This window comes from Arachis ipaensis, chromosome B03 (assembly GCF_000816755.2).
Source record: "Arachis ipaensis cultivar K30076 chromosome B03, Araip1.1, whole genome shotgun sequence".
Classification (NCBI taxonomy): Eukaryota; Viridiplantae; Streptophyta; class Magnoliopsida; order Fabales; family Fabaceae; genus Arachis; species Arachis ipaensis.
In genome coordinates this window covers 9,352,468-9,364,591 of record NC_029787.2, presented here as the reverse complement: position 1 = coordinate 9,364,591, position 12,124 = coordinate 9,352,468, and positions in this window count along the sequence as shown.

Below are 12,124 nucleotides of genomic sequence, written 5' to 3'. Positions count from 1 at the left end.
ACATTAGAAAAATAATATTTTTTCTTTTATCTTTTAATGAATGCTTTTAAGTAATTATTTACTTAAATACTTTTTTTTCTTAATTTGACTTTTTTTTTCTCACTTTCTTTCTAGGATAATTCTTTGTATGAAAAACGTGGTTAGCTATAAAAGAAAGATATAATATTTTGTTGACCGTAATAGGTAAAGCTATGCATAATTTATATCTTCACCCGGAAATTCAGGCCATAGTGTGAAACATAATAGCTCATAATAGACTTTACGTTATACAAATAAATCTAAGCATAATTTATATCTTCACCTGGAAATTCTGGCCATAGTGTGAAATATAATAGCTCATAACAGACTTTAGGTTATACAAATAAATAATTTGGTAGCTAAATTTTTTTATTATTTGGACATTTTTTAATTTTTTAATTTTATTATATTTTTAATAAATTATTAATATTTAAAAATAATCTTGTTACGTGGGTAACTTGGGATTAGTGGATTGGACTTGAAGGATTGGTCCAAACGTCAGCGGAAGGTGGTTTTCGACTTGTTCACGTTCGGGGGCCGTCGTCCGAGTTACGTGTTTGAAGAATGGAGGGTGGTACTTGCAAGGACACTCCGATGCCTAAGTTAGCAAAGGGGGTAAGCAGGTTTAGAAAGTATTGGAACTTTGAGATACCTGAGGGGTGTCAGTGTATTTATAGTGGTGATCCAATAGCCACCGTTGGAGTAGTTCCACTTATGAAGGTGGATAACCGTCCCTTTATCTTAGGGTTGTTGGAATATTGCTCCTAAAAGTAGGTTGAGAGATTTTAGGGGCAGTCACTTATTTGAATAAGTGTTATCTGCCAGCTCATGTCGAGCCTGACCTCTTTGGGCAGGAGCCTATGTCGAGCCCGACTTCTTTAGATGAGGTCGGGTGGGCGGTGAAGTCCTATCTTTGGATTGGGCCTTTTTGGCTTACTTGGACCTGGACTATAGTGTTGGGCCAGGGTATGAACAGTGTCCCTACTCGAGTCCGATCTCTTTGCTTATGAGTTGGATTCGAGTATTAATTGAACTCGGGTTTGTTCAAGTTGAAAATCGACGTGATTTTTAGTTTAGAACCGACGTGATTCTAGGTTTCTCAACCGTCGTGTCTAATCAAACCTCGCGTCCGTTTGGGGGTTTCGCATTTACACGTGGGAGTAGTTACATTGGTAATGGCGCGTTTCTTTAATGATCGCGTCATTTTACCATCGTGTCTCTGGCATGTTATAAATACTTTTCCCTCTCTTTCCTCTATTTTCTTTCGTCTTCGAAATTTCTTGCCTACACTTATTCTTTTTCAATCAAAAGAAATTCCTTTGGTCTTCCTTCTCGGGGTGCTTTGTTGTTACTGTGACTATTTCTCCCTAAGTCCACAGATAAAGGTTAGTCTTTTCTTTATCTTCTTCTATTACTTGTGTAGTGCTTTTTCTCTGTGCGTTTGCTCGTTTGAGGAAGTTTTCCTGCTTTTACTGTTCCTTGTTTGTAATGTGAGGTGTTAGTATCTTCGCGAGTTTATTGTTGGATGTCGTCGTTGTAATCCGGTGGTTCTTTTTTCTTGCTTTGCTTTTGGGGAAAAGACTGCTTTGTTTTTAGGAGCCATATTTTTTATGATTTTTTATTTTTCTTTGTAGGTCTTATCACCTTTATACCTACTTCTTTTTGTTGGAAAAATGTATTTTCGTGTCCCTGAGACCCTTTCGAGATGGGTAGACGATTCCGTTCTTGAGGAGGAACCTTTAGTAGACACCGACTACCTTACCGAACTTCGCATTCACCATAGGATCTGTAGTTTAGAGGCCGATGAGCCTAAATACGAATTGTTGGCCCCGAGTCCTGGAGACCGGATTTGTTGCGGGAGGGTTGCTGATTCTGACCCTCACTTTTTCTTTATGTATGATTGTCTTTTTACCCGCCTGGGGATTTCCTTCCCCTTTTCTGATTTTGAAATAGAGGTACTATCGCACTGTCGAGTTGCTCCTACTCAGCTCCACCCCAACTCTTGAGGTTTCATGAAAATTTACCAACTTGTCAGTCGAGAGCTAGACTTCCCGACTTCCTTAAAGATCTTTTTCTATTTTTTCCATCTAACAAAGCCATTTAGTGCTCTGAATAATAAGCAACAATGGGTGCTATTCAGGGTCGAAAAGTTTTTCTATTTTTGATTAATCCTTCCACGACTTCAAAAACTTTTTCTTCAAAGTCCAAGCTGTAGAGGGCCACCATCCCTTTTTCCTTGATGAGAACAATTATCCTCGGTTTCCCTTATATTGGTCGGAGGCCTTCCCTGTTGAAAAGTATGGCCTAGATGATTTGAACGAAGTGGAGGAGGCCATTGTGGGATTTTTCTGAGAAGCTTTGGGGAGAACCTCCAATCTGGACACTAAGAAGTTTCTCCTTGGTTCTCTGAGTTTTGTTCTGTCGAAGCTAGGTAGTTTTTATTTCTTTTATAGTTGTTTGTTGGAGAGCTCTGACTTGTGATATTTTTCTGATTTGTAAACTGATGGTTTTATTTCTCCTTTTTCAGAAATGATGAAGAGTGGATCCAACGCTACCTATCAGAAGGTCCAAGAGGCCAAGAGAAAGGCTCGGGACCGAGTTGATGCTGTGAAGGTTGGAGCTGCTAGCGTTCTTCTTCTTCCTCCTCAAAATTCGGGGACCTCCTCTCGCCTAATTATGGTAACCTCTGCTTCTTCTCCTCTCCCTCCTCCTGCCCATATCCCCCCAGTCCGACCTCTCTCCGAACTCGAGAAAAATAAATGGAAGACCTCAGAGACTGGCTCTTCTCCTTCTGGAGAGGCAAACTTTGACGGTTCTAAGTTCGTTCGGAAGCACATATTTCCTTATAGCCAGATTGCTATGGATGATGCTTTCCTTCGAAATCACCTTCAAATTTTGGTTCGGGGGGGTGTTCGGACTGCTGGAGTCTGCACTGCTCTTCTTGATATTTTGGACAAAACTCCTTTGAGTTCTTTGGGGTCTTCCCAAAAAACTGTGGAGGAGCTTCATGGGAGGATTGTCCTTTATCAAGAAGAGGAGAAGCGACTTCAGGGGGAGGTTACCTGGCTGAAGGATGAGCTGGCCCGGCTTCAGGAGAGGGAGAAGAAGCTAATGGGTCAGTATGCTATGGTGGAGGGCCTGAAGGAGAAGGCGGAACAGAACTATGTCATAATTTTTTCTCAAAATGTTGATCTTCAGAAGCAGCTGGAGTCAAATAGGGAGGCCTATCAGGAGCTGGAGGATTCAATTATTGAGAGCTCGGAGGAGGCTTGGAGGGTGTTTAAGGAACAGGTCGGAGTTATTGCTCCTGACTTGGACCTCACACCTCTCCATCCTGACAAGATCGTCGTTGATGGAGCTATTGTCTCTCCTCCTCGCCCTGAGACGGACTCTGAGTTGAAGACTCGTGGGCAAAGGATTGTTGAGTCTCCTCCTCGTGAGGACGAACAGAAGGGATTCCTGTCGAGATCTTCAGAAATTCCGACTTCAGCTGCCGAAGACACTACTCCGACTCCCCCGACCTCAGCAGCAGATCTGAGCTCCCTGCCTCTTGGTGACTTTAATCTTCCTTCCAATTGATGTTAGCTATTTGGGGCCCGGCTTGTGGGCCCCTTTTTGAATAATTTATCTTTTTTATATGTTCGTTTGTGGTGGTAGTTCTTGACACTTTTTTCGACCTTTTTATGGTCGTTAACAAAAAAATTGCTTTGTTTGGCTCGCCTTTTTTTAGATAAGGGCTTTTAAGAAATAGTTTTGCGTGTGCATGCTGTGTCGTGACTTTTTATAAGGTTTTTATGAGAACCCATTTGAAAAAATCTTTTTACTAGGCAGGCTGTTTTTTTCTAAGTTACTGTAAGATTTTTTCCGAAGACTTTGAAACAGCCTTTGCCTTTGAGGGATTTTTCTTATCTCTTTTGTATTCCTCACATATTCAATTTTCTCTCATTGAATTGTTTTCATGACTTAGGTTATTTTTGCGATGCATTTCGATTCTTCTCGGGTTTTTTGACTAGTAGGTCGTTTAGCGGTAATATTTCCCGAGTTATCATGATCGTCTTCGTAACCTCTTTATACCGACTTGTACCTCGTCGTTTCATCTTGCCGACCACTTAGGTCGGTCATAGGATTTTCACACTTTTTCGAGCTTAAATCGATACGTTTCTTAGAACAATAATGGCAATAATGGAATTATAAAGAGACAGAGAAAAATCTTTATTTATTGATGGAGGTAACTTTTGTTCTTAGCTACTACGGGATTTTAAGACTTATTAATCCCTTAGTCTCCACTTTGATGCCTCGTTAAAACCCCCTTCAGGAAAACCCTTCTTTCGAAAAAAAACCATGAAGTTGGGAAAAAGAGTACATCAGGGAATGGAGTTCGCTTCTAGCTATAATACCTCTTCATGTTGCAAGCATGCCACGACCTTGGAAGCTAGGTACCGCTCAAGTCGGATTCCTTGTAATATCCCTTTCCTAGGACTTCACTTATCTTATATGCTCTTTCCAATTAGCAGTGAGTTTTCCTTCCCTCGACTTGTTAACACCAATGTCATTTCTGATCAGGACCAAGTCGTCTGAGGTAAAGCTTCTTCGGATGACTTTCTGGTTGTATTTGTTTGTCATCCTTTGCTTCAGCGCGACTTCCCTTATCTGGGCTTGCTCTCAGACTTCATGGAGTAGTTCAAGTTCTTCTTTATGTGCCTGAATGTTGCCAACCTCATCATAGAATCTCACTATTGGACTTTGCTCATTGATTTTGACTAGTATCATGGCTTCTATGCCATAAGCAAGTCGGAAGGGTGTTTCTTCTGTGGCAGACTGAGGTGTAGTCCGATATGTCCATAGTACTTGAGGGAGTTCTTTAGCCCACGCTCCCTTTGAATCTTGCAACCTTTTCTTTGATCCAACCAGTATAACTTTATTGGCTGCCTCAGCTTGCCCATTTGCTTATGGATGCTCAAATGAGGTGAACTGATGCTTGATTTTCATGCTGGCTACCAAATTTCTGAAAGTAAAGTCGGTGAAATTGGTTCCTTATCAGTGGTGATGGAATGGAAAATTCCATACCTTGTAATGATATTCTTGTAGAGGAACTTCTGACTTCTCTGAGCTGTGATGGTGGCCAATGGTTCTGGTTTGATCCATTTCGTGAAATAGTCTACTTCCACTATGAGGTATTTTACTTGTCCAGGCACTAGGGGGAAGGGTCCAAGCAGGTCCAACCCCCATTTAGCAAAAGGCCATGGAGAAGTTATATTGATGAGCTCCTCGGGGGGACCGATATGGAAGTTGTCATGCATTTGGCATGGCTGACACTTCTTCACGAACTCGGTGGCATCTTTTTGCAAGGTCGGTCAATAGAACCCGGCTCGGATGACTTTCCTAGCCAAAGACCTTGCTCCGAGATGGTTTTCGCAGATACGATTGCACACCTCCTCTAAGACCTCCGTTGTCTTTAAGGTCGGGACACACGTCAACAATGGTGTGAATATTCCTCTTTTGTAGAGGATATTCTTCACCAAGGTGTAGTTCTGTGCTTCCTTCTGGATTTTCTTGGCCTCTTTTTCCTCTTCGGGTAGGATGTCGAATTTTATGTATTCGATTAGTGGGTTCATCTATCCAAGGTCCAATCCGGATACCTCTAGGACATCTTGTCTAGCCTCTGTTTTTGTGACAGAGGGTTCTTAGAAAGTTTCTTGGATCATACTTCTATTATTTCTTTCTAACTTCGTACTTGCTAACTTGGAGAGCGTGTCTGATCTGTTGTTGAGATCCCGAGTTATATGTTTGACCTCGGTCTCCGAGAATTGCCCTAGATACTCCAAGGTTTTATCCAGATAGCTCTTCATATTTGGGTCTTTAGCCTGATACTCCCCATTAATTTGAGAGGTCACTACTTGGGAGTCGCTGAAGACCACTACCTTGGTTGCACCGACTTCATCTGCTAGCTTTAACCCGGCGATCAAGGCCTCATATTCTGCTTGATTGTTGGAGGTCGGGAATTCAAATTTGAGGGAGATCTCTATTTGGGTTCTCTCTCTATTGACTAGTATTATGCCTGCACCGCTTTCTATTTTGTTGGAAGAACCATCCACGTATAATTCCCACGTCGTGGAGGCCTCCTCTTGATCTCCTGCATATTCGGCTACGAAGTCGGCGAGACATTGAGCTTTAATTGCTGTACAAGTTTGATACCTGAGGTCGAACTCTAATAGCTCTATAGCCCATTAAACCATTCTGCCTGCAATGTTTGTTTTTTGAAGAATTTGCTTCATGGGCTGGTTCGTTCGAACTCTTATTATATGAGCTTGAAAATAAGGCCGTAGCCTTTCGAGACGCCACTATTAAGGCATATGCAAACTTCTCAAGTTTTTGGTACCTTAACTCGGGACCTTGTAGAACTTTGCTGGTGAAGTATACTGGATGCTGTCCAACCTCATCCTCCCGTAATAGTGCTGATGCAACAGCCTTTTCAGCTACAGACAAATACAGGACGAGTTCTTCCCCGATTTTAGGTTGGGTCAGAATGGGAGGTTGGCTTAAAAACCTTTTGAACTTCTAGAAGGATTCTTTGCATTCTGGAGTCCATTTGAACTGACATCCTTTTCTTAGTAGAGAGAAGAGTGGTAAGGATCTCAATGCTGATCTTGCCAAGAACCTGGAGAGAGCTGCAAGTTGGCCATTTAGTTGTTGGACCTCCCTTAAACAAGTCAGGCTTTTCATTTCCATGACTGCTCTGCACTTATCGGGGTTGGCTTCAATCCCCCTTTGTGTTATCATAAATCCTAAAATTTTTTCAGCCTCTACCGTGAATGTGCACTTTGCGGGATTCAATCTCATCCCGTGCGTCCTTATTGTGTTAAAGACTTGTCAGAGGTCGGTCAAGAGGTCCGTCTCATCCATGATTTTTATCAACATGTCGTCCACATATACCTCCATTAAACTCCCAAGGTGAGGTGCAAACACCTTATTCATCAGCCTTTGATATGTGGCTCCTGCATTCTTTAAACCAAAAGGCATAACCACATAGCAATAATTTGCTCTAGGCGTGATAAAAGATGTTTTTTCTTGATCCGGCTTATACATCGAAATTTGGTTATATCCCGAGTACACATCCATGAACAACAAGTATTGATATCCCGAGTTGGAATCTACTAGGGTATTAATATTTGGAAGTGGATATGGGTCTTTTGGACACGCCTTGTTCAGGTCGGTGTAGTCAACGCACATCCTCTACTTGCCATTTTGTTTTTTTACTAGCACCATATTTGCCAGCCAAGCCGGATATTTGACCTCTCTGATGAAGCCAGCTTCTATGAGAGCTTGTATCTGCTCTTCGACCACTTGAGCTCGTTCAGGACCAAGCTTTCGTCTTCTCTGCTGAACAGGTCGTGATCCGAAGTAGACTGACAGCTTGTGCGCCATGAGCTCGGAGTCTATCCCGGGCATGTCGGAAGCTTTCCAGGCAAAGAGGTCAGAATTCTCTTATAGGAGCCTTATCAACTTCTGCTTCAAGTCTTCTTTTAAATTGACTCCTATATTGGTATTTTTCCATCCTCTTGCTCGATCTGCACTTCTTCAGTCTTCCCTCCTGACTGTGGTCGCAGCTCTTTTTTAGCTCGGATTCCTCCGAGTTCGATGGTATTAACCTCCTTACCTTTACCTCTTAGGTTCAGGCTTTCATTGTAGCACTTTCTCGCCAGCTTCTAGTCTCCCCTGATGGTTGCAATTCCCTCTGGTGTCGGGAATTTTATGCACAGATGGGGGGTGGATACCACTGCTCCAAATCGATTTAGGGTCACTCTACCTATAGGCCAAACCCACATCAACGACTATGAAGTCGATGCTTAGAGTTTTGGATTTCATCCCCTTTCCAAAAGTTGTATGTAGGGGTATGAATCCTAGTGATTTTATGGGTGTGTCCCCCAGCCGTATAGGGTATCATGGTATGCCCTCAGCCGTATAGGGTATCATGGTATGCCCTTAACTCCTTTTCGTCTAACCCCAGCTCGTCAAATGCTAGTTTGAATAGGATGTCAGCCGAGCTCTCCTGATCCACCAGGGTTCTGTGTAGATGGGCATTGGTGAGAATCATGGTAATTACCACCGGATCGTCATGTCCAGGAAAAATACCTTGCCCGTCTTCTTTGGTGAAACAGATTGTTGGAAGATTGGGTAGCTCTCCCCCAACCTGGTAGACTTCTTTCAAGTGCCTCTTACGAGATGACTTTGTGAGACCTCCTCCTGCGAACCCTTCTAAGATCATATGTATATGTCGCTCTGGGGTCCGTGGCGGGTCTCTCCGATCTTCTTCATCTCTCTTCCTTTTTCCATGATTGTCTGACCTCTCCATGAGATATATATCAAGCCGGCCTTCTCTGGCCAGCTTTTCTATCACATTTTTTAGGTCGTAACAGTCATTTGTTGAATGCCCATATATTTTGTGGTATTCACAGTATTCGCTACAAATTTTCCCTTCTTATTCTTGATGGGCCTAGGGTGAGGTAGCTTTTCAGTGTGGCAAATTTCCTTGTAGATGTCGACTAGAGAAACTCGCAGAGGAGTATAAGAGTGATATCTCCTGGGCCTTTCAGGCCTGACTTCTTCTTTTTTCTTAGGCTCCCTCTCCTTCTCCCTTGTCGGGTGAGATTGCCCAGGCCGCCAGCTTAGTTATCGTAGCCTGGCATTTTCCTCTTTATTGATGTATTTCTCAGCTCTTTCTTGTACATCACTCAAAGAAGTCGGGTGCCTTTTCGAGATGGACTGAGAGAAGGAGCCTTCTCTCAGTCCATTTACTAGGCCCATAATTACTGCCTCTATGGGTAGATCTTGAATTTCTAGGCACACTTTGTTGAACCTTTCCATGTAGTCTCTCAGAGGTTCTCCGACTTCCTGTTTTACCCCCAGGAGACTATGCGCATGCTTGACCTTGTCCTTTTGGATTGAAAATCGCATAAGAAACTTATGCGAAAGGTCGTCGAAACTGGTGACCGACCTTGGGGGGAGGCTATCGAACCACTTCATCGCTGCCTTTGTCAGAGTTGTCGGGAAGGCTTTGCAACGAGTAGCATCAAAGGCGTCGGCTAAGTACATCCAACTTTTAAAATTGCTCAGATGATGCTTTGGGTCGGTGGTCCTGTCGTATAGATCCATGTCAAGGCTTTTAAAGTTCCTTGGAACTTTTGCCCTCATTATGTCTTCATTGAATGGATCTTCTCCCCCCACGGGGGAATCTTCTCGGTCACTGCGAGAGCTCTTACTTCGAAGATTGGATTCTAATTTCAAGAGCTTTTCTTCAAGCTCTTTTCGTTGCTCGATTTCTCTCCTTAGGTTTCTCTCTGCTTCTCGCTATTGTTCTAATTCTTGTTTCAGCTGTTCTAGTCGTCCTTAGTGGCCGTGGAGCAGTCCCATGAAGTCAACGGCGTGAGGTTGTCCCCCTTTTTCTGATTCATGCATTTCAGAGGGGATTCCTGATAAACCCCATTTGTAGGGTTTATCTTGGGTTGAATTTAGATCATTTTTGATAACCTTTCCTCATATTTATTCAATAAAATAGCATGATTTTTGTGATTGTCTCCTTATTTGTGCTTAGATGTGAAAATATGCTTTTTGGACCTTTAATTTGATAGTTTTAATCTTCCTTTGATTACACTAGATGCCTTGATGTGTTTGCTAGTGATTTCAGGTTGAAAAGGGGCTAGGGAAGGATCAAAGGAGTGAAAGGAAAGCATACAAAGTGGAGAAATCATGAAAAGCCAAAGATTTGAAAAAGCCCATGGGCGCGCGCGCGCACTATTCGCCTACGCGCGGATTGCGAAAAACCCTAGGGGCGCGTACGCATGCTATGCGCGTACGCGCCGAAGGCCGCACATGATTCCTTTAGTCAAACACGTGCCTGGCGATTTTGGAGGGTTTCTAGCCCATTTGGAGCTGAGTTTTTGGCGGAAAAAGGGCTAAAAAGACCAAGGAATGAAGGGGAAGGAGGAGGGGGAGACACACACATTAGGCTAGTTTTAGTTTAGTTTTAGAGAGAGAAGCTCTCACTTCTCTCTAGGATTAGGATTAGGATTAGGTTTAGTTCTTAGATCTAGGTTTTAATTCATGCTCTCTTCTACTACTTCTTCTTAATTCTTTGTTGTTACATTCATCACTCTTCTATTGTTTGTTATACTTTTTTTTTTCACTTTGCTTGTAGATCTACTTTTGTTCATTCTATTTTCTTTTAATGTAATTTGAGGTAATTCATGTAGATCTTGTTTTCTTTAATTGTTGTTGTTGATTTCTTACATTCAATTGTTGTTAGATTCTATTTTTGTTATCAATTAACTATGCTTTCCTTTTATGCCTTCCAAGTGTTTGATAAAATGCTTGGTTGGATTTTAGAGTAGAATTTTATGCTCTTAGCTTTGGAAGGTAACTTAGGAACTCTTGAGTTACTAATGTCCAAGTGATTGACGATTGGGAGCCATTAACGCTAGATCTCACTAATTGATTTGGTGGAGAACTAGGACTTATGGACTTGGATTGATATAGCTCACTTGACTTTCCTCTACTATTAGTTAGGGGATGATTTAGTGGGATTGATCCTTGCCAATTCTCATGTTGTGGTTAGTGATAAGGATAGAGATCCTTGACCACCAACCTTTGTCAAGACCTTTTTAGTTGTTAGTTTATTTTCATTGCCATTTACATTTCATGTCTCTTATCCCAAAAATCCCAAAACATACTCCATAACCAATAACAAGACACTTTATTACAATTCCTAGGGAGAACAACCTGAGGTTCAAATACTTCGGTTTATAAATTTAGGGGTTTGTTTTAGTGACAAACAATCTTTTGTATGAAAGGATTATTGTTTAGTTTAGAAACTATACTTGCAACGAGAATTCATTTGTGGATTCTAAACCATCAAAAATCCAATATCAATTCCCTTTGGGTCTTTCACCCCTAAAGGGCCTTTTCTGTGTTGGTTATCCACTCCTTGCAGGATTATAGCTCTATCATTGTTAACTGCGTCTTAGTGTTCTTGCTCAGATTCGAACGCAGTGTGTCCATCCTCATTTAGATCGTCCACCATCATGCGTTGATCTCCCAGTTCTCCGGTAACGGCGCCAATGTTACGTGGGTAACCTAAGATTAGTGGATTGGGCTTGAAGGATTGGCCCAAATGTCAACGGAAGGTGGTCTCCTACTTGTTCACGTTTGGGAGCCGTCGTTCGAGTTACGTGTTTGAAGAATGAGGGGTGGTACCTGCAAGGACACTCCAATGCCTAAGTTAGCAAAGAGGGTAAGCAGGTTTAGAAAGTATTAGAACTTAGAGATACCTGAGGGGTGTCAGTATATTTATAGTGGTGATCCAATAACCACTGTTAGAGTAGTTCCACTTCTTAAGGTGGATAACCGTTCCTTTATCTTAGGGTTGTTGGGATATTACTCCTGAAAGTGGGTTGAGAGATTTTAGGGGCAGTCACTTATTTGAATAAGTGTTATCTGCCAGCTCATGTCGAGCCCGACCTCTTTGGGGAGGAGCCTATGTCGAGCCCGACTTCTTTAGATGAGGTCGGGTGGGCGGTGAAGGCCTATCTTTAGATTGGGTCTTTTTGTTTTATTTGAACCTGGACCATAGTGTTGGGTCAAGGTATGAATAAATCTATAATTCAATTAATTATTTTTTTGGCAAGATTTGACCTTTCTTTTTAATTTTTTCCAATTACATTATCTCATTTTTATTTTGTTTAAATTGTAAAATTTTTATTTATCATCTTTTAAAAAAAATTCAATGGGCTATTTATATATTTTTTATAAAATAAAATACATAATGTCAAAAATTGAAAAATAAGAAATTATAGAATTAATTATAATTAAAAATAAAAAATTTATAAAAAATTAATCATTAAAAACCTCATATAAAATTGATTTAAAATTTTTTTAATTTATCTATTTAAATAATAGTACATTTCCACTTTAATTAATAACTTTAATTAGAAAAAATATTTAATTATCTAATATTACATTTACACAATTGATAGTTAGTAAATTTTTAAATTTTTCTTTTTTTATGAGGTTAATTATGTTTAAAAAATAATCTTCATTACTTATCTTATTG